Genomic DNA, 27,127 nt, shown 5'->3' with positions numbered 1-27,127 from the left:
AATCCTTCCTCTTCTTGCACCACAATTCCTTCAAAGTTCCAAAAGCTTTCTCTCCTGCTCTAGACGTCCACAACGATTAAGGGTCCTTCTCAGTCGGCCAAAAGGCGAACAATGGAGGCATAAGATCCCTTAAATACTTCCCAAACCGAACGGCTAGGGTTTTCCTCTGAACAGCGTCGACTCGCCGAGTCCATACCTGGACTCGTCGAGTCCAGTCGCGAACCCGCGACCAACTCTGCGACCCTACTCGGCGAGTCTAGCTCCAACTCGCCGAGTCTCTCCTTTAAAACACCCCAAATTGCAATTTAACAATACTTGAGTTTTTGGGCTGTTACAGATATGGTATGAGATGTATGTGCTATATGTGAAAACTTAATTGTTATATGCGATAAGTATGATATGCTTGATATGGGCCGGAAAGCGAATATGTTATGGGCCGGAAGGCGTTGTGATGTGGACCGTAAGGTTGGCGCGGGTAGGACCGGAAGGTTTACCCAGCAGAAACGGAAGTCCCCTGAGACACATGGACCGGAAGATCAGGGCCTGGAAAGGCGTATGTGCGTAAGTTGTATTTTGGGGAACTCACTAAGCATTTATGCTTACAGTTTTTGCGTATGTGTTTCAGGTACTAGCGAGGACCGTGGGAAGGCGCCGGCGTGATCTGTACACACTGATGGATGATTTATGATCTTGGGATTTATATGATTGTATTATGACATGATACGTTGGATATTTATGCCTTGTTTTGGATGAAAATACATTTTTAGAAATGAAAAATTTGTTTTAAAATTTCCGTTGTTACAATTTGGTATCAGAGCCTTGGTTTGAGGGATTCGGGTACACCTTCGGGCGTAACTGAACTCAAACCGAGGATTTGAGGAAAACTTAAAAAAAAAACAAAGGCATAAAATTTTTATAAAGGATTTTGTGGTAAACAAAAAATGAAGCAGTGTGTACGATCAGCCAGCGCCCGAACGGTAAAGATACCCAAAATACCCTTACAATGATGTGTTAAGAGATATGAGATGATATGAATTGTTATGCATGCTAGAAGACTAGGTATTCATGATAGGACTAGAGTGGCCTGATTTGTGATGCGTTAGTCTAGGGAAGTCTGTTGCTATGAGATGCTTTGTGAGCGAGCGGGTGGTTAGTGCATAACAAGAGTAGAGAACTCAGGATCCGGGGTTTGGGGAGGAGGACTTGGGATGAATGCTGATGCGGTGTGGTCGGTAGTATTGGGCCCGTACTACCGAAGACACCAGGTCAGTGGGCGACCCAAGTAAGAATCCCTGGGTATCGGAGACTGAGTAGGGTTGCGTTATCGAGTGCGATTATGCTCGATAGAGTCTCTGATAGTTCTATGTTGTATTTCAGAGGCATCATGATTGGATCACGCCACAGACCAAGTACGAGCAGTGTGAGTGACAAGGAGATTCGTCAGATGATTCATGAGGAGGTGGCTGCAGCGATCTGGGCTGAGATTCCAGAGATGTTTGGGTCTATTAAGACCACTTTGATGGAGACCTTTGATGAGCGGTACGCCGCTTTGACTGAGGCTGCAGCCGCTGCAGCTACCGCAGCTGTGGCCGCTGCCAGACCACAGGGAGGTGACTCGTTGTTGTTTCGGGAGTTCAGCAACACGAAGCCACCTGAGTTTGACGGGATGCAGGATCCGATCGCTGCGATGAGATGGATTGCTGATATCGAGGGATGCTTCTACACTTGTTCATGTCCGGAGCATCTGAGAGTACGGTTCGCCTTGAACCAGCTCCGTCTGGGAGCGAAGGATTGGTGGAAGTTTGTGACGGCGAACTTCACTTTGGCAGAGATTTCAGCTGTGACGTTGGAGAGGTTTACCTCTATGTTCAGAGATGAGTACGTTCCCCCGGTGGAGAGGGAACGGTTGGTTAAGGAGTTCTTGACCCTCAAGCAGGGTAATGATTCAGTTACGGTGATCACGCAGAAGTTTCACGAGAGGGCGATGTTCTGCCCCGAGCAGGTGTCCACAAAGCAGGCTCGGATGAGCCGGTATTTGGGTGTGTTGAGGAGGGATATCCGGGAGTTCGTGTCGAACTCAACATATCATACCTTTGCTGAGCTTCAGGCGAATGCCAGGAAGCACGAGATCGAGTTGGAGACCCATGCCAAGGAGGAGGCCGAATCTCAATGGGTGGATCGGTGGCCGGCTCAGTCTCAACCAGCAGCCAAGCGGACTAAGTCAGCCGATTCGAGGACGGGAGGTCCGAAGGGCCGCACTTGCGGAAAGTGCGGCAAGGGTCACGAGGGGACATGTCGATCAGGTGCTTGCTACAAGTGTGGCAAGGAGGGGCACATCGCTAGGGATTGCCCCAAGGGGTTTATGGTTTGCTTTCATTGCAACCAGACCGGCCATTGGAAGGCCGAGGTGCCCTCAGCTTCATCAGGGATCTGCACCTGCTGCCAGGGCTACTGAGATTCGACCAGTGAAGGCCGAGGCCCCGAGGGCTCGTGGGAGAGCTTTCCAATTGACTGCGGAGGAGGTCCGCGTTGTGCCTGATGTTGTGGCAGGTATGCTTTATTTCATGTATTTATTTTGATGTTGAGATATTATGCTTATGTTATGATATGTGTAGGTACTTTCCTTGTGAATTCTGTACCTGCTTTAGTGTTATTTGACTCGGGTGCGAGTCGGTCTTTTGTATCTTTGGCCTTTAGTCGGCATATCAGTGTTAGCCGTGAGCCGTTGAGTCGGCCTCTGAGAGTTTCTATAGCTGACGAGAGAGTGATTTGTGCCACGGAGGTTCTCCGGGGATGTGTATTAGAGATTTTCGGGGTTGAGTTTCCAATTGATCTGGTTCCTATTGCGATGGGGGATGTCTGTGTCATTGTGGGCATGGACTGGTTGAGCCGATTCGACCCAGTTATCGACTGTGAGTGTCAGCTGGTGACCATACGAGACCCTAGTGGGGGAGTTCTTTCAGTGTACGGCGAGGGTACACGTTCGGGATCAGCTTTTTGTTCGGCCGCTAGGGCGAGGCAGTGTCTACAGCAGGGCTGTAAGGGTTATGTAACGTATGTGATGGATACACGGGTGGCTTCCGAGAGGCCGAGTTCAGTTGACGAGTTTCCGGTGGTGCGTGAGTTTCTAGATGTTTTTCCCGAGGAGTTTCCGGGTGTGCCTCCTGTGAGGCAAGTGGAGTTTAGTATCGAATTGGTTCCGGGGGCCGCGCTTATCGCTAAGGTGCCTTATCGCCTTGCACCTCCAGAGATGCAAGAGTTATCCTTGCAGCTTCAGGAGCTGCTGGGGAAGGGATTTATTCGGCCGAGTAGCTCGCCGTGGGGAGCACCTATTTTGTTCGTCAAGAAGAAGGATGGTTCACACCGGATGTGCATTGATTACCGGGAGTTGAACAAGCTGACGATCAAGAATCGTTACCCGTTACCGAGGACCGACGATTTGTTCAATCAGTTGCAGGGAGCATCTTGGTTCTCCAAGATCGATTTGAGGTCTGGGTATCATCAGGTGAGAGTGCGGGATGAGGATGTCCAGAAGACAGCGTTCAGGACGCGTTATGGACATTATGAGTTTGTGGTGATGCCTTTTGGGCTCACCAATGCCCCGAAGGTGTTCATGGATCTCGTGAACAGAGTATGTAGGCCGATGTTGGATCGATCGGTGATTGTATTTATGATGGGATTAAAACAACTTTTAATCTATGAAGATCGATTAGATCTTGAACAAGTATATGAATATGAAACAGCAAGAACACAATATTAAAAACAAGGCAGAACGCAATAATAAGAACAAACAACTTGAATCAAACGTGTCGAATGATTAAATAAAATCCTTAGAAGAGCTCGATTAAGAACATCAACTGTAAAGGATTGGAAGATTACAAGAACGATTACTGGAAAATATTGTTCTCTTGATAAATCGCTATGTCGATAATCTCTAGAATCTTAACCTAATATGCATGCAAGCATTAACTTAAATACTATACATAAAAGGCTCTCGGTTGGACAGGCCCAAACCGGAGAATACAAGGCTAATCTACGAGCCCAAAAGACGCAACATTAATTAAACTATCTACAGCCCAACAATCTCCCCCTTTGCGTCAATTTGGAGCGAGACCTTCACTTCTTGCTTGGGCCGGCGGCTGAAGCTGGTACCTTCTTCTTCATGGTACTAAACAGACACTTGGTTATGGAAAGGATGGTCTGTCTAAACCGGATGTACCAATTGATCATATCATCGAAGTACTTGATATCATCAGCCGAATTGTCTTTACACCGCTTGACGATTGATAGGACGTGCTCCAAGCAAGTTGTGGTGTAAAGATGTTTGTCAGCTAAAGCGAAGAGACATTTCTGTCCTTCGGCTCTAGTGAACATCACGGAGTTTCGCCTCGAATCTATCTTGCCCATTTGCATTTGATTCAGATCACTGGCCGATCCCACAGGTTTGACTTTCGGTTTCTTCTTAAAAACTGTGGCAACCTCCTGATCCATCAGGGCCACCTCCATGATGTAGGTTGCCAGCATCCTTTTGACATGGTCTAAGAGGGGACCATATTCGGCTTCGTTTGTCAGTAGGATATTGTACAAGACTATCCAATCATGAGGGTTTAGATTGGGCAGATCCACCAGAGAGATTATGTGAGTAGTTCTTGCAGATCCTCGGATAAGCTTGAACTTGACGTTTGTGAATCTCCCCACGGCAAAAGGCTTCATCACCCGAACATTGACAATCTTCTGGGCGCTCCATGTAAGGTATTGAGGGCGAGCGGCCTCCAGGTAGAAGTCAATGAGCTCCCTGTCAAGCTCATCGTTCGGATGCGGGACTTCAAAGATGCTGGAGAAGGCGTGGAAGATGAACGCCTTTCGAGTCAGTGGCATATCGAACTGCGAATCGATGGTGTTGTTGCAGTCGAACGATATCACCGACTCGAGCCATAGTATGCTTGGAGTCTCTATGGCCTCTTTTATCAAACGATCCCTGGTCCATGCAGGGAAGAGCAACTTTCGGCTCTCAAGGAGATCGTTGGCTTCTTTTTGTTTACGTTCGGCTTCTTCAGCTTCACGTGCCACACGACTGACATCGTCATCAGTATTGCGACTGTTCTTTCTCTTTAACATGTCCGCAATAGTCTCCTTGTCTTCATCTTCATCTTCATCTCCATCCTCTGCTATGTGTTTGCCTTTGTTCTTCACACCCGAACCCGAGGTATGACCAGTTGGGGGTGGTTCGGTTGTGTGAGTAGCTTTGGAGGACGGAGGTGGTTTCGATCCTTTCTTCTCTTCTCCCCCTTGTTTCGGAATGGACACGAAACTCGGCAGGCCTTCAATTTTGCTTAAGAGGTCCATGGCCGGGGAGAGTTTTTCAGCGAGGGTGCGCCTCACCGAATGATTAAGGATGGGGTCGTGTGCTTCCAGGATGTTGGAGAGAGCGACATGGACATCCGAAACACACGTCTTTATGACTTCCCTCTCGGATCGAAGAGCTTCCAATTGTTCTTGAGAGTTGGAAAGCTGTGTGCTCTTGACCCTTAGGGCAGTTGTTTTACTCGCCAGGACGTCCATCAGAGAGTTCTCTGCCGCAAGATCCTCTTGTAGTTTTGCCAGACGGGCATCGATGGAGGCACGGAGTGCCGAGTTGTCATCGCTGAGGTTTTGTCGGAGGGTAGCGAACGAAGTCAACTCCGTCGAGACGAACTTGGCCAATTGTTGAACAATCGGTTCCAGAGTTGTCTTTGTGGCATTGGCGCTTTCCTGCAGAGACTTTAGCAGGTCAGAAGCGTCGGAGAATAGTTTTTCGACTTTTTCGGTCGTCGCCTCACAGGCTCGGGTGGAGGCGTCTATCGCAGCAGTTGCTGAGGCCACTGAGTCATGTTGAGCCCTAGAGAAGGCATCAACTATCCTCTGAAGGGCAGCTTCAGACAAAGAGGACTGCTGGTTGGAAGAGGAGGCGAGAAGTTGATCAACCTTCTCGTTCAGCTCGCGGAGATGCTTCTTTGTCACTGGAGCATCATCCTCCTCATCACTTTGAACTTGAAACGGACTATAGTAGACCGAATCGAAGTTCAGGTGATCACCACCAAGGTATTGATCATCGCCATCGGAGGCGTCTTCTGGAGATTGAGGTGGTGGTGAAGCTGGGGGTGTTATGGGTTTGGTTGGTTCAGGTTGAGTGGGTGGGGGGTTAGTTTCGGGTGGTGGTTGTGTATGGGTTTCGGTTTGTGGAGGTTCGGTTATGGGAGGGGTTTCGGTTACAGGTGGTGTTTCGGTTGATGTGGTGAATATGGGTGGAGGTATAGGGATAGAGGTTGGGGGAATTGTGGGGTTTATGGTGGGAATGGAAATAGGGATTGTGGGTGGAGGGGAAGGAACTGGGGATTGGTGAAGTTCCATCTCCGGGGTTGGTGAGCGAGGGGGTGTGTTACCTCACTGAGGAGATTCGTCTCCTTGGGATCCCTCAGAGTCCGAACTCCCACCTTCGGATTCACTGGAGGAGGAGGGAAGGACGAGCTTTCGCTTCGGTTGGGTCTTCCTCCTTTTCGGTTGTGGGGAAGAAGCAGCCTTCGGTTGTTTGCGCTTCTTGGGAGTAGGTTTTGGGGCTTTGGATGGTTTCTTCCCCTTGTCTGTCTTCTTACCCCTGGCCACCGGTTTGTCGGCATCATGAATCGATCTCAACATGTCCGGTGTCAGTTCCCTCGGACCAGATGGCCCTAACTCCTTGATCGCCTTGATCATACTGCTTTCTGAAGGCACACTTCCATACATAGTCTCCGGGATGGAGCCAATGAAGGAGAATTTTGATGCATCCGAGACGATGATCTTCTTGGTATGGAACGTACCAATAGAAGACATCGGTGCACCGTCAGCAGTTGGGACATCAAACCTGTCCATAGCCCATCTTGTGATCAAGATCCAGAACCGGGCTAGTGACACCTCGGAGTGTCGGGAAGCGGAAGAAAGGCTCTGAATCAGTTGTTGCCAAAGGACAAATCCATAGTCCAGATTGATCCCGTTGTACACCGCATACATAATCGACAGGAAAAGACGACTGGCCCCGTCCGATCCTGAGCTCCGTTCTGACAGTCCCTTGAAGAGAACTGTAAATAACCCATTCCACTGGGGCGGTAGGCATGACTTCTTGAACCTGGCGACGGAGGTAAGAACTTCCATGTAGCCCATGTTGTAGAACATGTTGTAGAGCATACCAACCGGAATTGTCTCCGGGTGAACACGCGATGGGTCAGCAGCAAACCCAAGCATGGTGCAGAAGCGGGGACGAGAAATCGACGTCTTGTGTTCCGCCACTTCGAAAAAGACCCTGTCGACGGCCTTGTCGTAGTAAGCCGTTGCGTAGACCTGAGATAGGGCCACCATTGGCACCGTTTCAATCCGTGACAGTGCCGGAGCAAGCTGGGAGTATTTGAGACACTCGATTACCGGCGACATGTAGGGATCATAGGCCAGTGGGTTCAGATCAATCACGAGGCATTGCTGAGGACGGATTGGAAGAATCTGAGAAGTAGCATGGACGGAAGAGGATTCAGCCATTGTTGCAGGTTGGAGAAGAAGATAACCGGGAGAGAGTTTGGAAGTATTTTTGCTTTGGAAATTATGGGGCAATAAAGAGGTAAAAGGTGGTGTTGATGGGTTTTTATAGTAGGTGATAGGAGAGAGAAAAAATCGTTTCAGATCTCTTATGGAAATACGGAAGGGTTTTTGAGGGACTGATTGGTGACAGTTGGGACGTGCGATGATCACGTAGGAGAGAGAGTGTCAGATTCCTAGGATCACGCCGCCCAATAAGCGCCGGTTCAGAGAGAGGAACCGTTTCCATTTCCACACGCGCCATTAATGTCAGATGGATGACGCTTCAATACTGCACACGCGTCCAAAAGTGTCAGAAAAAGCGCGACCGCTTCAAATTCACGCGCCCTCCTTTTGTACCGTCGTTTGAATTTCTATCCTTTGAACTTCCGCTGCGTCAGCAACTTTTTGTCTTTTCCCCTTTTTAATGAGCTGTATTCAATTTAGGACCCACGTGGCTGATTTTTGGCCACAACTTCATTAGTAATTCCTTAGTAATAAACCAGCCTGTAAAATAATTAGTAACGGAATTTTTTGAAAATCTAGGATTTTCGTGCAAAGAGTGTAAAAGATAAAGAAATAAAGCAACTCTTTTTGGGATAATCTGTGATGTCAATTATGACACGAAACTGATGATCCCGGGCACGAATCTCTTCCTTCAAGATCAAGAGAGACCTCAAAGTGTTAGTGTGGAATCCCGTTGAATTACGATCAAACATTTATTAAAAAATGTTGAAAGGCTTCTTTTAATAAGGCTAATTAAGGGTGGTTTCGGTTTGATTCAACAATTCAATTCTTGATATAAGAACGAATGTGAACAAAGTACTTGTGAGACCGGTGTAGTCTGTTGAACAAGTAGGATAGAGTTGATTTTTAAGTGGCTTGGATAAATATAAAATCTCAGAGAAAAAAAAATTAGAACTGGATCCCATGGGAAGAAATGTTATGGTGTGTAACAATTTCATTGGAATCACGAAAAAAAAATTGAGATTTCATGAAGGTACATTCGTCAATTCATTGGTGAAAACTTGATCAAATTAATTTGTCACCATCAATTCTTTGGTGTTGAATTTTGGGTTTCACTTAACTTGTAGTGGCACGAAACTAAGATCATAAACACAGATGTTGTGTAACCATAAACCTCAGTGGTAGATTCTGAGAGTCTCAGGGGTTACAGGGATGAAACGAATGTAATGGAGAAGTGTAGTGGGGATGGTGAAAGAAAACATAGTACCTCTGCTGCGAAAGAAAGGACCAAGCAGGAGACTCTTAACTCATGTGAGAAGAGTGTGAGGTAGCTCACGATTAGAATAAATATGTTAGCCTTGTTGGGAAGACAAGGTTTGTGTATACCAGGTCGTGAAGGCAATTATTCAAAATCTTATGAGGCTTGGGACACATACAGCAACATGCTTCTAGGGACACTTAAGTAATTTATCAAATATATCCTCATGAACAAACGAACACAAAAAGAAAAATGAAAGAAAATATTTTTGGAGTTTTTGAAATTGATATAAAAAAATAATAAAAATAAAAAAAAAAAAAATTAAAAATAAGACCTAAAAAAATTTATAAAAGAGTAAAAAAAATAATAAAAAAAAACTTGGAAAAAGATTGAAAAACCGAACCCGAGCGTTCGGTTGGTTTCGGTTCAGGAAAATTTTGAAAAACCGAACCCGAACCTTCGGTTGGTTTCGGTTCTACAAAATGTTGAAAAACCGAACCCGAACCTTCGGTTGGTTTCGGTTCCACAAAATTTTGAAAAACCGAACCCGAACCTTCGGTTGGTTTCGGTTCCACAAAATTTTGAAAAACCGAACCCGAACCTTCGGTTGGTTTCGGTTCTACAAAATGTTGAGAAACTAAGAAAGTTAGATACAAAAGAAAGAAATACTTTTAATATAGAGAAAACCAAAATGGTACAAGAAATATACAACATAGAAAGACTACCTTTGAGGTGATGAGCGAGTCAGATGATTGAACCGAACCCGAACGTTCGGTTGGTTTCGCTTCTTACGGTTGAGTTTGAGAGGTAGTGTGAGGTACTGACTCTGATTCCATCATACCTAGCCCTTGCAAAATTTTATTGAATGATGCTTCCAAGAAGAGCTTTGGTAAAGACATCAGCCAGTTGATCAGTGGTTCTTACGAAGTGAACTTCGACATTTCCATCTTCCACATGATCTTTGATGAAGTGATACCTCAGTGCTATATGTTTGGTTTTAGAGTGTTGCACTGGGTTATGACAGATCCTAATTGCACTTTCAGAGTCACAATATAGTGGGATCTTCTTCATATTGAGTCCATAGTCTCGAAGTTGACTCTGGATCCAAATCACTTGTGATGTGCAGGATGCAGCGGCAATGTATTCCGCTTCAGCAGTAGATAGCGACACACATGTTTGTTTCTTGGATTGCCAGCTGACCAACTTCCCATCAAGAAATTGACAGCCACCAGTTGTGCTTTTGCGGTCGAGTCCACATCCTCCAAGGTCAGCATCAGAATAGGCTTGAACGAAGAAGCCTGAATTGGATGGATACCATAGACCTAAGGAGGCGGTTCGCTTGAGATAGCGTAGGATGTTCTTCACTGCCAGCATGTGAGGTTCGCGTGGGTTAGCCTGAAATCGAGCACAATAACACACAGAAAACATGATATCAGGCCTGCTAGCAGTTAGATACATCAATGAGCCTATCATTTGACGATAGAGCGTGATGTCAACAGCCGGTTTATCTAGTGAAGGGGTCAGCTTGGTGCCGAATGCCATTGGGACTTTGACTTTTGAGTCTCCCATCATTCCAAACTTCGCTAGGAGAGTCTTTGTGTAAGCTTCCTGATTGATAAAGATGCCTTCAGGTCCCTGTCTTATGTTTAAACCAAGGAAAAAGTTAATAGGACCCATTGAGCTCATTTCAAACTTAGTCTCCATCAACTTTCTGAATTCAGCTGTTAAGCTGGGATTCGTGGAGCCAAAGATGATGTCATCGACATAAATTTGAACTATCATAAGGTGGTTACCTTCCTTTTTGCGAAAGAAGGTTGGGTCAACCGAACCTTGTTTGAATTTGGACATCTTTAAAAATTTTGTAAGCGTTTCATACCAGGCTCTCGGAGCTTGTTTGAGGCCGTACACAGCTTTATCCAGAATGTAGCAATGATTTGGATGCTTTTCATTCACGAACCCAGGAGGTTGCTCCACATACACAGTTTCTTCAAGTTCTCCATTGAGAAACGCACATTTGACGTCCATTTGGAAAACCTCAAAGTTTTTGTGAGCAGCATAAGCCAGAAATATTCTAACAGATTCTAGCCTAGCTACTGGAGCGAACGTCTCTTCGTAATCTATTCCTTCCTCCTGACAGTATCCCTTGACCACCAGACGAGCCTTGTTCCTTATGACATTACCTTCCTTGTCCATTTTATTTCTGAAAACCCATTTAAGACCAACAACTGAAGCATCTGGAGGCGTTGGAATGAGACACCAGACTTTGTTCCTTTCAAACTCGTTCAGTTCGTCTTGCATTGCTTGGACCCAATCAGAGTGATCGAGGGCAGTATTCACTGTCTTCGGTTCAACTTTTGATACGAATGAGTTAAACATACAAAACTCAACCTTTGAAAATAAGGATGTCTGTTTTGCCTTCAGTTGAGATCGGGTCAGAACCTTTTCAGATACATCACCAACTATTTGAGAGATGGGATGATCTCTGGTCCATTTGGTAAGATGAGGGTAATTTGGATCGAAGGTTGGATCTAGTTCGGCGTTGATCATCTCTTCTGGCTCAGATTGGCTATCGAAATCAAGCGTCATATCATCATGCTCCCCCTCAATTGATGAGTCTTGAGAAACATGAGGTTCAGGGGTTTCTTGTGGTGCTGGATTTTCAGGCGTTGAAGCACCTTCGCTTGGAGAGGGATCTTCGGTAGGAGAGGTACCTTCGGTTGTTGAAGGACCTTCGGTTGAAGTAGTAGAGCTTGGCTCCCCCTGGACTTGAGTACTTGGCTCCCCCTCGGCTGAAGCATTGTTGGTTGGAGATTCATCAGTGGGCGATTCTCCTTCATGCATTCTTCTTGCAGCATCGTCGACCATCTGCTTCATATGATCTATTTTGTTGTCGGTTGCACCTGCTCCTGAGAGAGAAGCTTTTTCCGGCTCGTCAAAGAGATCCAAAAAGTTCTCGTACATATTGGCGATTGAGACTGTGACTTGACCAGTTTGAGGAAAGATTTCCCTGGCAGTGTCATCTATGGCCTGTAGCTTCTTGACATAGCTATCATCGAAGGTCACATAGTATGTCTCTTCAATCCTTCTTGATCGTTTGTTTAGGACCCTGTATGCCTTTGAAGTGAGTGAGTAACCCAGAAAGATTCCCTCGTCAGCTTTGACATCAAACTTGTTGCGGTGTTCTTTAGAGTTAAAGATGAAACACCTTGAGCCAAACACATGGAAAAATTTCACGTTGGGTTTTCTGTTATTTATTATCTCATATGGTGTGAGCGTGAATCGCTTGTTGAGATAGGACCTGTTTTGTGTATAACAAGCAGCAGAAATAGCGTTAGCCCAAAAATAAAGAGGTAAGGAAGCGAAACTTAACATAGTTCGGGCAGCTTCACACAACGATCGGTTTCGTCTTTCGACTATTCCGTTCTGTTGTGGTGTGTAGGGAGCTGAGAAATTATGACTGATTCCCTTTTCTGCAAGAAACTCTTCAAACTCTTTGTTCTTGAATTCGAGACCATTGTCGCTCCTTATGTTGCGAACGACCTTCTTGAGCTGGACTTCAATTTGCTTGATAAACACTTTCAGCTTTTGAGTCGCTTCAGATTTGAGCTTTAGAAAGAACACCCATGTAAATCGAGAGAAGTCATCAACGATAACAAGAATGTACTTGCTACCACCGATGCTTTCAATAGATGAAGGACCACACAAATCGATATGAAGCAATTCGAGTGGTTCAACAACTTTTGTGTTAATTATGGATGGGTGACTTTGACGACTCTGCTTTCCCATTTCGCATGCAGCACACAAATGCTCTCTGTCAAACTTGAGCAATGGAAGACCCCTAACATGACCTCCAGTGACAAGTCGGTTGATATCTTTGAAATTGAGATGAGAGAGTCTTCGGTGCCACAACCAGCTTTCGTCGGATTGAGCTTTTGATAGCAGACATATGGCTGGGTTTCCTTTGATGGGTTTCATGTTCAGAGGAAACATTTCACCCTTTCGCTCTGACTTCAGAATCACTTTCTTTGTCTTTTTCTCTATGATTTCAGAACCTTCATCATCGAATGAAACTTTGAGACCTGTACCTCCAACAAGCTGAGATACACTGATGAGGTTGTGTTGAAGTCCTTCCACATAGGCCACCTTCCTTATGGTAAAATCACCATTCGTTATCATCCCATATCCCTTTATGGTGCCGAAAGAGTTATTTCCAAACTTAACATTGCCACCATTTGCAAGAGATCTGTATTCCCTAAGCTCCTCTTTCCTCCCAGTCATGTGACGCGAGCAGCCACTGTCGATGTACCATTCTTCGTCAAACTGCTCGTCACTTATAACCTGCAAAAATTAAGCAGATTTAGGAACCCAAAGTTTCTTGGGTCCATGTGAGTTTTTCATGGGAACAGGAATAGTAAGAGAGATGTCAACAAGATATGTTCGTTTTATTAGAGTTGTTTCATCTTTCTTTTTAATGGTGAAGACTTTTATTTTGTTAGGATTGGGTTTGTTCGCTTTGGACTCAGGTTTGGATTCATCGACCTTCTGCTTTCCCTTCTGTTCAGCAGATGGACGAGGTTTTTGAGAACCAACGGAATTAGCGTTAGAGCAAGATGGAGATGAACGAGAAGCATTAGGAAGAGAGGATTTGGATTTGGATGGAGATGTCTTCCTTGCTGATGACTCTAGGTGACCCTTTTGCTTTTGATCGTTGGTGGGGTTAACCTTTAAGTCTTGTTCTCGTCTGACTTTAGAGCCGAACCTCTGAGTTCGGTTGGAGTTGTTCTTGGAACCGAACCTTTGGTTTCGGTTGAAATCCTTTTCAGAACCGAACCTTTGCTTTCGGTTGGTATTTTCATGCGAACCGAACCTTGTCTTTCGGTTGTTGTTTTCTTGCGAACCGAACCTTGGCTTTCGGTTGTTGGAATTATCAGGCTTTCTTACGGGATTATTTTCATACTTCAGATTCTTGTCCTTGTGTGAATAGTATGCATTCTGGGAGTGCCATAATTGTTTCCTTTCAGAAAGGTTTTTCCTGTATCTTAGGTTCCTCTCTATCTTTTTATCCCTCATCTGTTTAGGTTGATGATGAACGTTCGCTTTCGCTTTTGATGTCACCTTGGCTGGTTCCTTTTGAACTTGAGGAGTTTTTCTTTGAGCCGAGGGAGCAGAGGGAATATCTGAAGAAGATTCAGTTTCCCCTGAGGAAGTGGAAGGAGTATCTGATGAAGTTTCACTTCGAGCTGTAGGCGTTGAAGGAATGTCTTCTTTTGCTGAACGATCAACCTCTTGAGGAGTACCTTTTGTACCACTTGTGCTTGGTTCACTGAAATTATCAGGCTTGTTCAAGGGTTCTGGTATGTATCTCCCTTTCTTCATCCAGGAGGTTCTTTCAGACAGGCCGACTGTTTCGTTTCCATTATCAATAGGAGCTTCCCAGAAATACTCATCACAGCCATCAGCATTGTCTTCGTTAACAATAGCTGTGAGTTCAGCTGTTTGATGTTCGGTTACTCCAGTCACCTTGTATACTTGATTTGGAGTGGTCCTGACCTTTTGATACACAACAGCCTTTTCTACTAATTTCGGGGACTTTTGTTGGGACAATCTAGCGAATTCCACAGAATTTTCAGAAATAAGATTTTTGTGGTTTTCAGTTTCTCTTTTAACAAATTCTGAGCAGTCAACCGTATCCTCTACAGAAATTTCACTCATGTTTTCGTCCTCGTTAAGCTCAGATGCATTTTCAACATCGATTTTATTTTCTGAGCTTACTTTGGCGTTAAGAGAGTCAAACTTTTGTATGGTTTCGGTTCTCAGTTTAAGTCTGTCGTTTTCATCCAAAAGATTTTTGAGCATGTCCTTGTGGTCTTTGGACTTAATGAAGGACTCAATTTTGTCCAGTCCAATTTTATAAGTTGGGTTGACATCATCAGACGATATCACACTCCCACAATTGTAAGCTTCGGCATCGATTTCATCCTCCTTAAATTCTAGGAAGGGCAAAATCATGCGATGGATCTTTTGGCCTATCTCACAATCCAAATGAAGTTGAGTAATATTGGAATATAAACGTTTAGCTATTAAACAAAAAACATTTCGTTGTTTTAACAATTTCAAATTGTCTCTCTGCAAATAAATGTTTTCGTCGTTAACTTTAATTAATTCCGACTCTTTTAACTCAATCCACATTCGCCGCTCCTCACTCTTCGACGCGACCCTGCTTAATTGATCAGTCAGGTTAGAATTGGTGACTCGAGTTTGAGTTAAGCTACTATCTAAATGAGAAATTCTTGTATTAACATTTTTTAGTTCTTTCTCATATGAGGATGATGGTACTTTAGATGAAATAAAAACAGATTGTACCTTCTTTATCAGTTCATCGAGCTCATTGAACTGTTGGCTGAGTGGTTTGGCCGTAAAGCACATATCCTCCTGCACCTTCGGTCCATTGCTTCCTCCATCGGTGTTGTATCCCCTCATTTGAGACACTTCAGTCACCATGAAGCATTTTCCACCACTGCTTTCCTCCTTAGCCACATATGCCTTTCCATGAGTAGGCTTCCTCACTTCTTCGTCTTCTGAGTCAGTAGACCAAACTTCGGTGCTACCGAACTCATCGTCATTGACCGAACCCTGCACAACAAGAGCATTAATAGAAGGGTTAGCGGTAGACTTCTTCTTTCTCAACTCATCCAATCTCCTCTGCAGCACAGCTTCCTCATCATTTCCATTGTCCTTTTCAGCCATCTTCTTAAGAACACAGTCCTTAGCGTAGTGGTTCTTGCCACCACAATAGAAACAGCTTACTCCGGAATCGCCATCTGCTTTCGGTTCCTTTTTGGGCTCCTCAGCTTTCGGTTCATTGTTTGCTTTTTCTGAGCTGTAACTCCCCTGCCAGTTTCTGTTTTTGTTGCTGGGGAATCTCTTCTTTATGAACCTCTTAGGATTGGATACCATCATGGCATAATCCTCAGTTGTGAGGTCATATTCTTCCAAGTTGAGCTCTTCATCCTCCACCACAGCTTTGCTTTTAGATAGGAGGGCCAACGAACCAAGACTGGAGACAACATTCTTCTCTTGAACCACAATCTTCTCTTGGGACTTTAGAATACCCACCAGTTTCGCCAAAGAATATGATTTAAACTGTTCATGGGCTTTGACTGTGGAAACAACTGCTCTCCATTCAGATCGCAGTCCGTTCAAGAAAGTAACCTTTTGTTCGATGAGCTTCCTTTCAATGTCGTGTTTGATCATCTTGCTGAGAAGATGATTGAAGCGATCAAACGTCTGGGTCACAGTTTCTTCGGCCCCTTGCCTGAATTCACCAAATTCAGATAGAAGCAAGGTTTGGATGGAATGTTCAAGATCTTCGTCTGTGGAATACAGTTCGCGAAGCCTATCCCACACTTCCTTCGCCGTAGTGCATGAGCTGACCAGTCTGAATGTGTCGGACTGAAGGGCGAATCTGATCAACCTTAGTGCCTTAATATTGCACTGGAATTTGTCTTTTTCATCTTGCGCAATATTCGTCACGTCCTTGAGCAGATCGTTGTACTCTTTTTGCGTCTTAATAACTCTGGATGTCGCGGAATGAGAAAACGGTCCGTTGATGATAGCTTCCCATATGAGAAAACCATTGTCTTCCGATCCAATCACATAGTCTTCAAAATGATGTGCCCATACTTCATAGTCATGGGTGTACAAGATTGGAATCTTTGTCGTCGAACCCATGTTGTTGGAAATATTAATAGGGTTTGATTGCGTTGCGTCCATAATGATCGTAATAACCTGTTCAAAGATCAGACTTGTAATAAAGTAGATTAGGGCAAAACAATAAATACTAAGATACGTCAATTAAGATGACGGCTCAATAAATATCGATGATTGCGGAAAACCCTAATGGAAATCTTTTTCACAGAAAAGATGTGTATCGATTACACAGCCTCCTGCTCTGATACCAATTGATGGGATTAAAACAACTTTTAATCTATGAAGATCGATTAGATCTTGAACAAGTATATGAATATGAAACAGCAAGAACACAATATTAAAAACAAGGCAGAACGCAATAATAAGAACAAACAACTTGAATCAAACGTGTCGAATGATTAAATAAAATCCTTAGAAGAGCTCGATTAAGAACATCAACTGTAAAGGATTGGAAGATTACAAGAACGATTACTGGAAAATATTGTTCTCTTGATAAATCGCTATGTCGATAATCTCTAGAATCTTAACCTAATATGCATGCAAGCATTAACTTAAATACTATACATAAAAGGCTCTCGGTTGGACAGGCCCAAACCGGAGAATACAAGGCTAATCTACGAGCCCAAAAGACGCAACATTAATAAAACTATCTACAGCCCAACAATTTATCGATGATATTCTCGTATATTCGAGATCTAGAGAGCAACATGAGGAGCATTTGAGGGAGGTCCTTGAGGTCCTGAGATCGGAGAAACTTTATGCAAAGTTCTCCAAGTGTGATTTCTGGTTACGGGAGGTCCAGTTCTTAGGACATCTTGTTAACCAGGAAGGGATACTGGTCGATCCGGCCAAGGTTGAGGCAGTGATGAATTGGGAAGTGCCGAAGTCACCCTCTGAGATCAGGAGTTTCCTTGGGTTGGCAGGGTATTATCGGAGGTTTATCAAGGATTTCTCCAAGATCGCAGTGCCACTCACCAGATTGACCCAGAAGGGTGTTGCTTTTTCATGGGGTCCCGAGCAGCAGACCTCCTTTGAGACACTTCGCCAAAGGTTGTGCGAAGCCCCGGTATTAGCTCTCCTGGAAGGGATGGAGGATTTTGTAGTATATTGTGATGCATCAATTTTGGGGCTGGGAGCGGTACTGATGCAGAGGGGGCATGTGATAGCATATGCATCGAGGCAGCTGAAGCCTCATGAGACGAGATATCCCACTCATGATCTAGAGTTGGGGGAAAGTAGAGTTCGCCCTCAAGATTTGGTGTCACTACTTGTATGGGGTTCGGTGTACGATATACACGGACCATAAGAGTTTGAGGTACTTGATGGATCAGACCAACCTAAATATGCGGCAGATGAGGTGGTTGGATGTGGTCAAGGATTATGATTGTGAGATCCTGTACCACCCAGGCAAGGCTAATGTGGTAGCTGATGCGTTGAGCCGCAGGGCGGAGAGCACTCCACTACAGAATGTATGTTTGAGATTGACCGTGATCGCTCCGGTACTGGATGCCATTCGTGGGGCACAGGCCGAGGCTGTGCAACCAGAGATGCAGAAGAAGGAACGGGTCATGGGGTTGGTTTCGGAGTTTGTCACGGATGGTCGAGGGCTTATGACTTTTCTGGGTCGGATTTGGGTACCGTTTGTGGGCGGTACGCGTACTACTTTGATGGAAGAAGCACATCGATCGAAATTTTCGATTCATCCTGGGGCTACGAAGATGTATTTGGATTTGAGAAAGGAGTATTGGTGGCTTTATATGAAGAGGGACGTCACATGGTTTGTTGAGAGGTGCTTGACCTGCCGTAGGGTTAAGGCCGAGCACCAGAGGCCACATGGCAAGTTGCAACCACTGGAGGTTCCCGAGTAGAAGTGGGAACAGATCACTATGGATTTCATCACCAAATTGCCGAGGACTGCCAGAGGAGTTGATGCAATTTGGGTGATTGTGGACAGGTTGACAAAGAGCGCTCACTTCCTTGCCATCAGTGAGAGTTCTTCAGCGGAGAAATTAGCGGAGGTGTATGTGAGAGAAGTGGTATCTCGGCATGGGGTGCCGATCTCGATTGTTTCGGACCGTGATGTGCGTTTCACTTCCAGATTCTGGAAGAAATTTCATGAGGAGTGGGGTACTAAACTGCATTTTAGTACCGCATATCATCCCCAAACAGACGGTCAGAGTGAGCAGACGATTCAGATGCTTGAGGATATGCTCCGCGCATGTATGTTGGACTTCGGGGGTAGTTGGGATGCGTATTTACCCTTGGGAGAGTTCTCTTACAACAACAGCCATCATTCGAGCATTGGTATGCCACCCTTTAAGCTGTTGTATGGGAGGAGGTGTCGGACCCCCATTTGCTGGGGTGAGGTTGGGCAGAGAGTGATGGGTAGTACAGAGATCGTGCTTCAGACGACAGAGCAGATTCAGCAGGTCAGACAGAGGTTGTTGACCGCCCAGAGCCGACAAAAGAGTTATGCGGACAAACGTCGATCCGAGCTTGAGTTTCAGGTCGGTGATCTCGTTCTCCTGAAGGTCTCTCCTTGGAAAGGAGTGATTCGATTCAGGAAGAGGGGCAAATTGGGGCCCCGATATATTGGTCCATTCCGTGTGGTTGCGAGGGTAGGCCGGGTAGCCTATCGTTTGGATTTGCCAGCAGAGTTGGGATAGATTCACGACACTTTTCATGTGTCGCAGCTGAGAAAGTGTATAGCCGATGAGTCGGCAGTGGTTCCATTAGAGGATATTCAGGTGGATGCGAGCCTGAATTATGCCGAGAGGCCGGTGGCCATCAGAGATCGGAAGATCAAGGTTCTGAGGAACAAGGAGGTACCCTTAGTGTTGGTTCAGTGGCAACATCGGAAAGGATCAGAGATGACCTGGGAGCCGGAGCGAGAGATGAGTGAGCAGCATCCGAAGCTATTTTCAGAGCGATACTTCGAGGGCGAAGTCTAGTTCTAGTGGGGGTATCTTTTATATTTAAATTTTGATGTTTGTGAGGGGACTCGGCGAGTTGGAGCTCAGACTTGCCGAGTAGGATCGCGATTCTGGACGCGGGTTCACACCTGGACTCGGCGAGTCCGCTCTGTTTAATGAAGCCCTAATTTCTCGGGTTTGGGACCTATTTAAAGGGCCTTATGGCCGTCATTTGTGCTCACCAGTACCTTGAGCGAAACCCTAATCGAGTGTGAGCGTTTGGAGCAAAGTAGGAGGCCATTATTGATCTTGGAGGTGTCATCTTGCAAGGGAAAGGGAGGATCAGCTAAGGAAAGGCAAGAGGAGCCACTTCCTGAGAGCTTGGGGTCCAGAACACCGCATTTGAGGTAATATCTTCGAGCTATCCTCTTCTATGTTGATGTTTGCATTGATTTAGGGTTTATTGAGCCCTTTTTTGGCTAGATCTAGTGCTCCCTTGGTCCCTTAAGCGATTTAAACCATAGATCTGGACCCTTGGAGGTCCAGAGTGTCCCTTTGCCCAAGCTTTTTGTGAATCAATGGAGGTTTTGGATTGGAATCCTTATGCCTTAGGTCAAAATGCCATTTATGAGCCATGGGGTGTGTTATGAACACCAAGATAAGGACTTTACGTGTTGAATCAGTCTAGGAAGGCTAGATCTATGAATTGTTGGAACAGATCTGACCCTAGAAGCAAGTTTGAGTGATTGCATGGCATGGACTCGCGGAGTCCGATGATCAGACTCGACGAGTAGCTTGAAGATTGCCTTCAGATCGCCCAGTGAGTGGTCCAGTCGAGTCATAGGTTGACTCAGTGAGTCAGGGCGAGTCAGAGAGGGTTGACAGGTGGACTGAGTTGAGCTGGGACTCGCCGAGTTGTTCTTGAGACTCGGCGAGTTGAGTCGGGGTGGCCCCGCGATTCTTCCAGGGGGAACTCGTCGAGTCAGGGGGAGAACTCGACGTGTCAAAAGGGAATCCTAGAGAGATTGGTGAAAACGTCTAGACTCGCCGAGTCGTCGTAGTGCACTCACCGAGTCTGGTGAAAGTTGACTGTTGACCAAGAGTTGACTAGTGTTGACTTATAAAGGGTAGTCAACCTTAGTGGTAAAAATGTTAATAAGAGACGTATGATGATATAGGGAGATTGTAGCTCGGAGGATCGAGCACGTGTGATTCCAGGATTTGCTAGCTATCGATATTCACGAGGTGAGTCTTCTCACTATACTGTACCCGGAAGGGTTTTGACTGTGTGACCGGAAGGTTGGATATGGTATGAGACGTATGTGCTATATGTGAAAACTTAATTGTTATATGCGCTAAGTATGATATGCTTGATATGGGCCGGAAGGCATTATGTTATGGGCCGGAAGGCGAATATGTTATGGGCCGGAAGGCGTTGTGATGTGGACCGTAAGGTTGGCGTGGGTAGGACCGGAAGGTTTACCCAGCAGGGACGGAAGTCCCCTGACACACATGGACCAGAAGGTCAGGGCCTGGAAAGGCGTATGTGCGTAAGTTGTATTTTGGGGAACTCACTAAGCATTTATGCTTACAGTTGCTGCGTATGTGTTTCAGGTACTAGCGAGGAACGTTGGAAGGCGCCGGCGTGATCTGTACACCCTGATGGATGATTTATGATCTTGGGATTTATATGATTGTATTATGACATGATACGTTGGATATTTATGCCTTTTTTTGGATGAAAATACATTTTTAGAAATGAAAATTTTATTTTAAAATTTCCGTTGTTACACCCTAGCCATACGTACCCTTAGACGCTACCCGGGACACCCAAACACATATCCAAAGTGTTTTCCGCTCCTATGAGCGCGTATATTTGTTTAATTAGTATTAAATATACTAATTGTAAGTGAACATATGTTATCATATGTTAAATAGGTCATTGTGTGTGTTCAAGTCCTTGCGTGACGCCGAACGCCCAAACGGCACCTTCGTCAGACCTACCTACACCAGGTGAGTTCATACCCCTGAATGAACCTTTTAAAGGTTTTTACATGCTTTATAGGGGGGGGGGAATACAAGTTAAACATGCCAGTTATCATATCAATCACATGTGATTGATAACCCGCATACACAAGATTTTACCACTGTACACTGTTTTACCGAGTAGGACACTATAATGGTTTTCAATTGTTTAAAACTCTTACTTATACTGTTTTACCTAAATTCATTCTAAACTGGTTTATGAAAGATTTTCTAAGGTTTTCAAACTTATTTTACAAAAGAATACAAATTGTGATTTTCCCGAGTATAAAGGTTTTTCATCAAAGTTCACTTTCACGACGTATACTTTTACTTGTTAAATACTGCTGCTTCGCTTATACTTATTCTATACTCCTACTCTGTAACGTTTTCAGTTATACTTGAAGTCACTTATACCTGATGGAATGCTTATACTTATTCACACTCTTACTTAGTGATATGATTCTACTTCGCTTATACTTGATATCGACTCTACTTCACTTATACTCGATACGCTCATACTTCACTTAATGTCGTCTCTACTTCGCGATACGTTTATACTTGTTCGACACTCTTACTTCACTTGCGATCACTCCTACTTCACTTCTTAGAAACTCCTACTTCAAAAACATCACTCCTACTTGATACACACTCAGTCGTAGTTAGATGTATGTCTGTGCTTGTATAGATGCATATAAATAATGATTGAAGGACTTAGGAAGGCTTGTCCTCCCTATTTCCTTTTCTTCGTTGAGATGTGGTCTGGTGGGATCGGATGTCCATCCGAAGATCGTTAGATTCATTGCTTATATATTATGTACACAAGCATAGACATACAGGTTTACTTCAGTCAATTCAGTTAAGAGTCTCTACCTCTAGCTCAGCACATACATTAGAAACCCACTAGTTGGAAGTCTCTACCCACTATTTGGGATGCATCTTCAGGACACGGCCTTCTCTGTCGTCTAGTTGGTAACCAGAGTCTCCTGTAGGGAGAGCGGACATTGTGTGTATAGATCTATACGAGATTGACAACCCCGCACCCAGACTGCTAGCTACAGTCCCGGCCTACCAAGCCAACGGGTGACAAATGTCACATTATAGACGCTTGTAGGGCGTCTGGTACTCTAGTCAGTATGGTTACGAGTATCCTGGGTTACCTTATAATTCATTGGCTTTAAGGTAACAGTATTTTGCCAGCAATTTACACTGTATGCTGGTAATTCATTTTCAGAATCACACTATTTTGACCTTACAAGACGTATCTTTCATTTGATACTGTCTGGGGTCTGTCTCCTCTGTTTTGACCTTACAAGACGTATCTTTCATTTGATACTGTCTGGGGTCTGTCTGTTGGATTAATGTCTAAGTCCATAACTATAATTGGTAAGACTTGACCCGACCCGGCATGGTCCATTTGGGTTGCATGGCATCATGCACGTGGATAGACTATAATGAGAGAAATAAGACACTTATGGTTATTAATATATTATAAGTTCTAGTGTATTAATAATAAGAATAATAAGATTATTTAATTAGTATTGATCAAGAATTAATCTAGGATTAATTAAGTGATCAAAAGAAGACTAATTAAATATATGGGTTGATTGTGTAAATCATCCATACTTGTATAGTGGGCTAATGCTCCATGGATAATCAAGTTGGGCTAAAACCCATAGGATGGTCCATGGATGCTCCATGGTGTATTTGTACCCATGGATCCAAGGAAATGGAAAGTCATGACAATTAGGGTTTGCCCTAATTGTAACACTATATAAGCATCATATTATTCACCAAAATCGGCACTAGTGGGTATACTAGAAAGGGCTAGCCGATTTCATGAAGTGTGGGTTTTCTCTCAAGTCATTCCATGTGTACTTGGTGTTGTGTGAACCATTTGAGGTGTCACACTTGGGGCACTAGGCACTCAAGCTTCATGAAGACTTTCTACATCAAAGAGGTATGTATTCTATCTTGCTATAGTTATTGTTTTGTATGCTAGATTAGGATAATACCTTGGAAGTTCTTATTTGCATGTATAATAGAGAAAACATAGATCCAAGGTATTTAGGGTTGCATGTACACTTAGGAAGTGTTAGAATGCTCAAAACCCAACAGTGGTATCAGAGCCTAGGCTTGCTTTCTCTTATACATGATGCAAATTGCTGAAAAATGCTGAAAAACTCGATTTTCTGGCTTTCTGGGCACTGTACTCGCCGAGTCCACTGATGAACTCGCCGAGTACATGAGTAAAATCATCCTACTCGCCGAGTAGGTTGATGCCACTCGCCGAGTAGAAGCCCCAGACAGCATATATTCGAGGTTTTTGGCTAGAAATGGACTAGGAACATTACCCTAAGTTGTTTTTGATCTTATAAACTTGTTTTTGATGTGGTAATGTTCATGCTAATCCATTTTCAAAGATAATTGTCAATAGATTCATGTTTTGTATTAGTTTAAGGTTTAGACTAATTACATGAAAAAGTTTGATTTGAATTATCTTGTTCTTATGAGTTGCTTAGATTAACAGAAATGTTGAGTGAAATAGTTGTTTTCAATCCATTTTAATCTAAGAGTTGAGTATAAAATGTGTTTGTGTAACTTGTCCTCAAGTTACATGAAGAGTCACATTAAAGACTCATAAAATTCATAAGAGTTGGCAATGGTTACAAAATGAAGAGTCTTGTGTCATTGAATTATTTTTTATGACTCCATAACTTGTCCTCAAGTTATGAAAGTTCAAGAGTCACTTCATTAAAGAAAAATATGTAACCATAATTAAATCCATAAGTTATAAAATAAAGGAAAAGTTAGTTCTTTTATTAGTTTAAAGTCTTCCATAACTTGTCCTCAAGTTATGGAACTTGAAGAGTTTTTGGATTAAAACTACTTTAAACACATAAGTTATGGAATTAATTAGTTTTGAATAGTTTCAAAACTTGCCCTCAAGTTTTGGAATTTGTAAAGTTTTCACTTATGAATACTTTAATTCCAAGTTAGCCCTTAGAATTTTAAAAGTTAAAATTCAACCCTTATACTTTATAATATTATAAGTTAATAATATATATATGTATAAGAGTAAAGTCAGTCTTACCGCTAGTACGCCTCATTCACGAAGCCGGTCTATAAGGTGGGTATAAGGTTGTTGCCTATAAAATGGCAACTTAATGGGTGTCCACTCTCACCCACCGCTTGCTTGACCGGTGGAGGGTCGTTAGCCGAACGGGTTTGACAGGACTATAATTCTCCCTTCATTAAAAGTATTAATGAAAAATACTAAGTAACTAAACTCTTAATAATACCCAATCTTAGTTACTTAGGAAAAATGTGAATAAGGTGCTAACCCATGAAATTACACTTTACACTTTGTCTAAGTCGTTAGTGGAGCGTGTGTGGTTAACCGGCACACTAACTTGGACTTAACAAGGTAGGTAAAGGGTGACTTAATATTTATCATAGTATCGATGGAGCGTGTGTGGTTAACCGGCACATCGATTGAGGGGTAATTTATTAAGGGTACCAAGTGATTTGCATGGTTACTTCACACCTTGTTTTGTGATCCTCGGCATCCCAGTCACAAAACCTGAAGGGCACACTCGAGATTGAAACATGCCATTGAACAGTTCAATGAATCTCAAAGATCTAGGAGTTTCAAAACCAATTAAAACCTAATAATTCATTTCGTTTATCTTGGTGGAAACTGGTGAATCGTCATTCACCTACCTTCAAATATTTTATAGCTTGGATTACGGCATACCTCTTCTAAGTTATAAAATAGTTTGTTGGGTCCTAGCCTTAATATTTCATATTGGGTGTCATATTAAGGACTTAAGATCAACTATCTTGAATATCTCCCAAAAGATGTCTGGTTTAGACACTTATGATCTTCCCAAATCTCTTGAAACAAGGTTTCCTAATGAAGATGATGTCCCATGGATATCATACTTCTTTCTCCTCCTCCAATTATTCTCCCTAACCCACAAGTTCTTGAAAAGTTTAAGGTCACTCAAGCCCTATTGGCAAGGCAAGGTCTAGGTGTGAGCACATCTTGGAGATGTAGTCACATATTGACAAGCCGGGAGAGTTGGGTGTCAAAGTCTTGAGAAAGTTGGTGGTTCAATCACTTTCTAAGTCACATAGTGAGTTCCTTTGGGACACCTATGAAACAGACTATGACAAGACCCTTAATGATCTTATCTATTTGTTAAGATCAACTTCCTTAATACTTGATGGACATTGACAATAGTGACACAGGAAATCCAGTAAAGCATTCTCTTCCCAATGGAAAGGGATCGGCCATAGTCAACTCGGTTGACCAAATGGTAAAGAGAAAAACTAAGTCTGTGATAGTCCTTTGTGTCTTTATCAAAGGGTCCATATGTTTATATTGCCAAAGAAAGGGGCATTGGTTACGAAGCTGCCAAATTTACCTAAGGATGTTAAAGTCAATAAGTTTGACTCTACTTCAGGTAAATTCCACTATCTAACTCTGTTAAGTTTCTATTCTGAGATTCTTGATACATGATGTGACTGGGTCACATGGTGATGTTTTAAGAATGAAAGAAATGTGAAGAAACTTAAAGAAAGAATATGCTGAATCTGATCGCATAGATGGATTTCTATCGCGTAGTTTGAAAAATCGGTTTCTTGAGCTATTTATTAGGAGTTATGAGATATTGCTTAAGGAATAGATAACAACAAGTTTTCATATGGATTGTAAGGATAAGTTTTTCCGCAAAGTTTTAAAATAAAAGGAAAATTTTTGATTTTATTTATTTTAAAATATCCTTACAATGGCATTTGAGGAAAAATTGTTGCTTATATAATTCCGTTAAGAGCAAGAATGGAAATATGAAATTGATTCTTTCATTTGTGGTAATGTCTAAATTTACCAAATAAGGAAAGATTCTCATCATCCAAGGTTCAATTGGACCGAAACTTGGAGTCATGCAAGTTGTATAGCATGATGAATGAGAACTTTCAAGTTTTGGAAAAATTAAGACTAATTACTCGGCCACATGGATGTGTGAGTCAAGTAAAGGACTAAGGGATCGAGTACACATTCTTGTGCACTGATTAAGTCCACCATAAAAGATTGATAAGACTATTCGTCATAGTTTACTAAAGCTCAGTAAATATGATTATACTTACAAGCTTAAGTGTAACTCTGAGACATTGGAAAAGGTTCCAATGTATGGCAGAGCGAATAAGAAGAATCAATTTAGGCAGAAGGATAAAAGTTTCTCAAATCTGAAAAGATGGGAGAGTACTTGAGTATCAGCTTTTGTGATCATCTTAATGATTAAGAAACCATAGCACAATTAGTTCTCTAAGGAAATCTTAGTGCATTCTTATGACTAAGAAGAGGGATCTTGAATTGTTGAAATGGTTAAATCAAGAAGATGAGTCATACTTCGTTCCAATACAAGTCTTAGAGTCATACTCCAAGATTGTAACTTGAGTGACATGTCTCAAAAGAAGGTTTAAAACACTTGTCAAATGTAAGAGTAAAAGTTTTCTACTCTTGTACATTTGAAATTGGTAAGTTGTGATGTTTTGGATAAAACTAAGACCAACTAAGGCCAATTGTGTGAAGTGTTTGTCTTGATTAGAATCCACACTGTCTCTTGGATATTTGACAAGGGAGTCTTATAGGTCAAGAGGACAGTGGGAGTCT

This window comes from Lactuca sativa, chromosome 3 (assembly GCF_002870075.4).
Source record: "Lactuca sativa cultivar Salinas chromosome 3, Lsat_Salinas_v11, whole genome shotgun sequence".
Taxonomy (NCBI): domain Eukaryota; kingdom Viridiplantae; phylum Streptophyta; class Magnoliopsida; order Asterales; family Asteraceae; genus Lactuca; species Lactuca sativa.
This window is presented reverse-complemented; position numbering follows the sequence as displayed.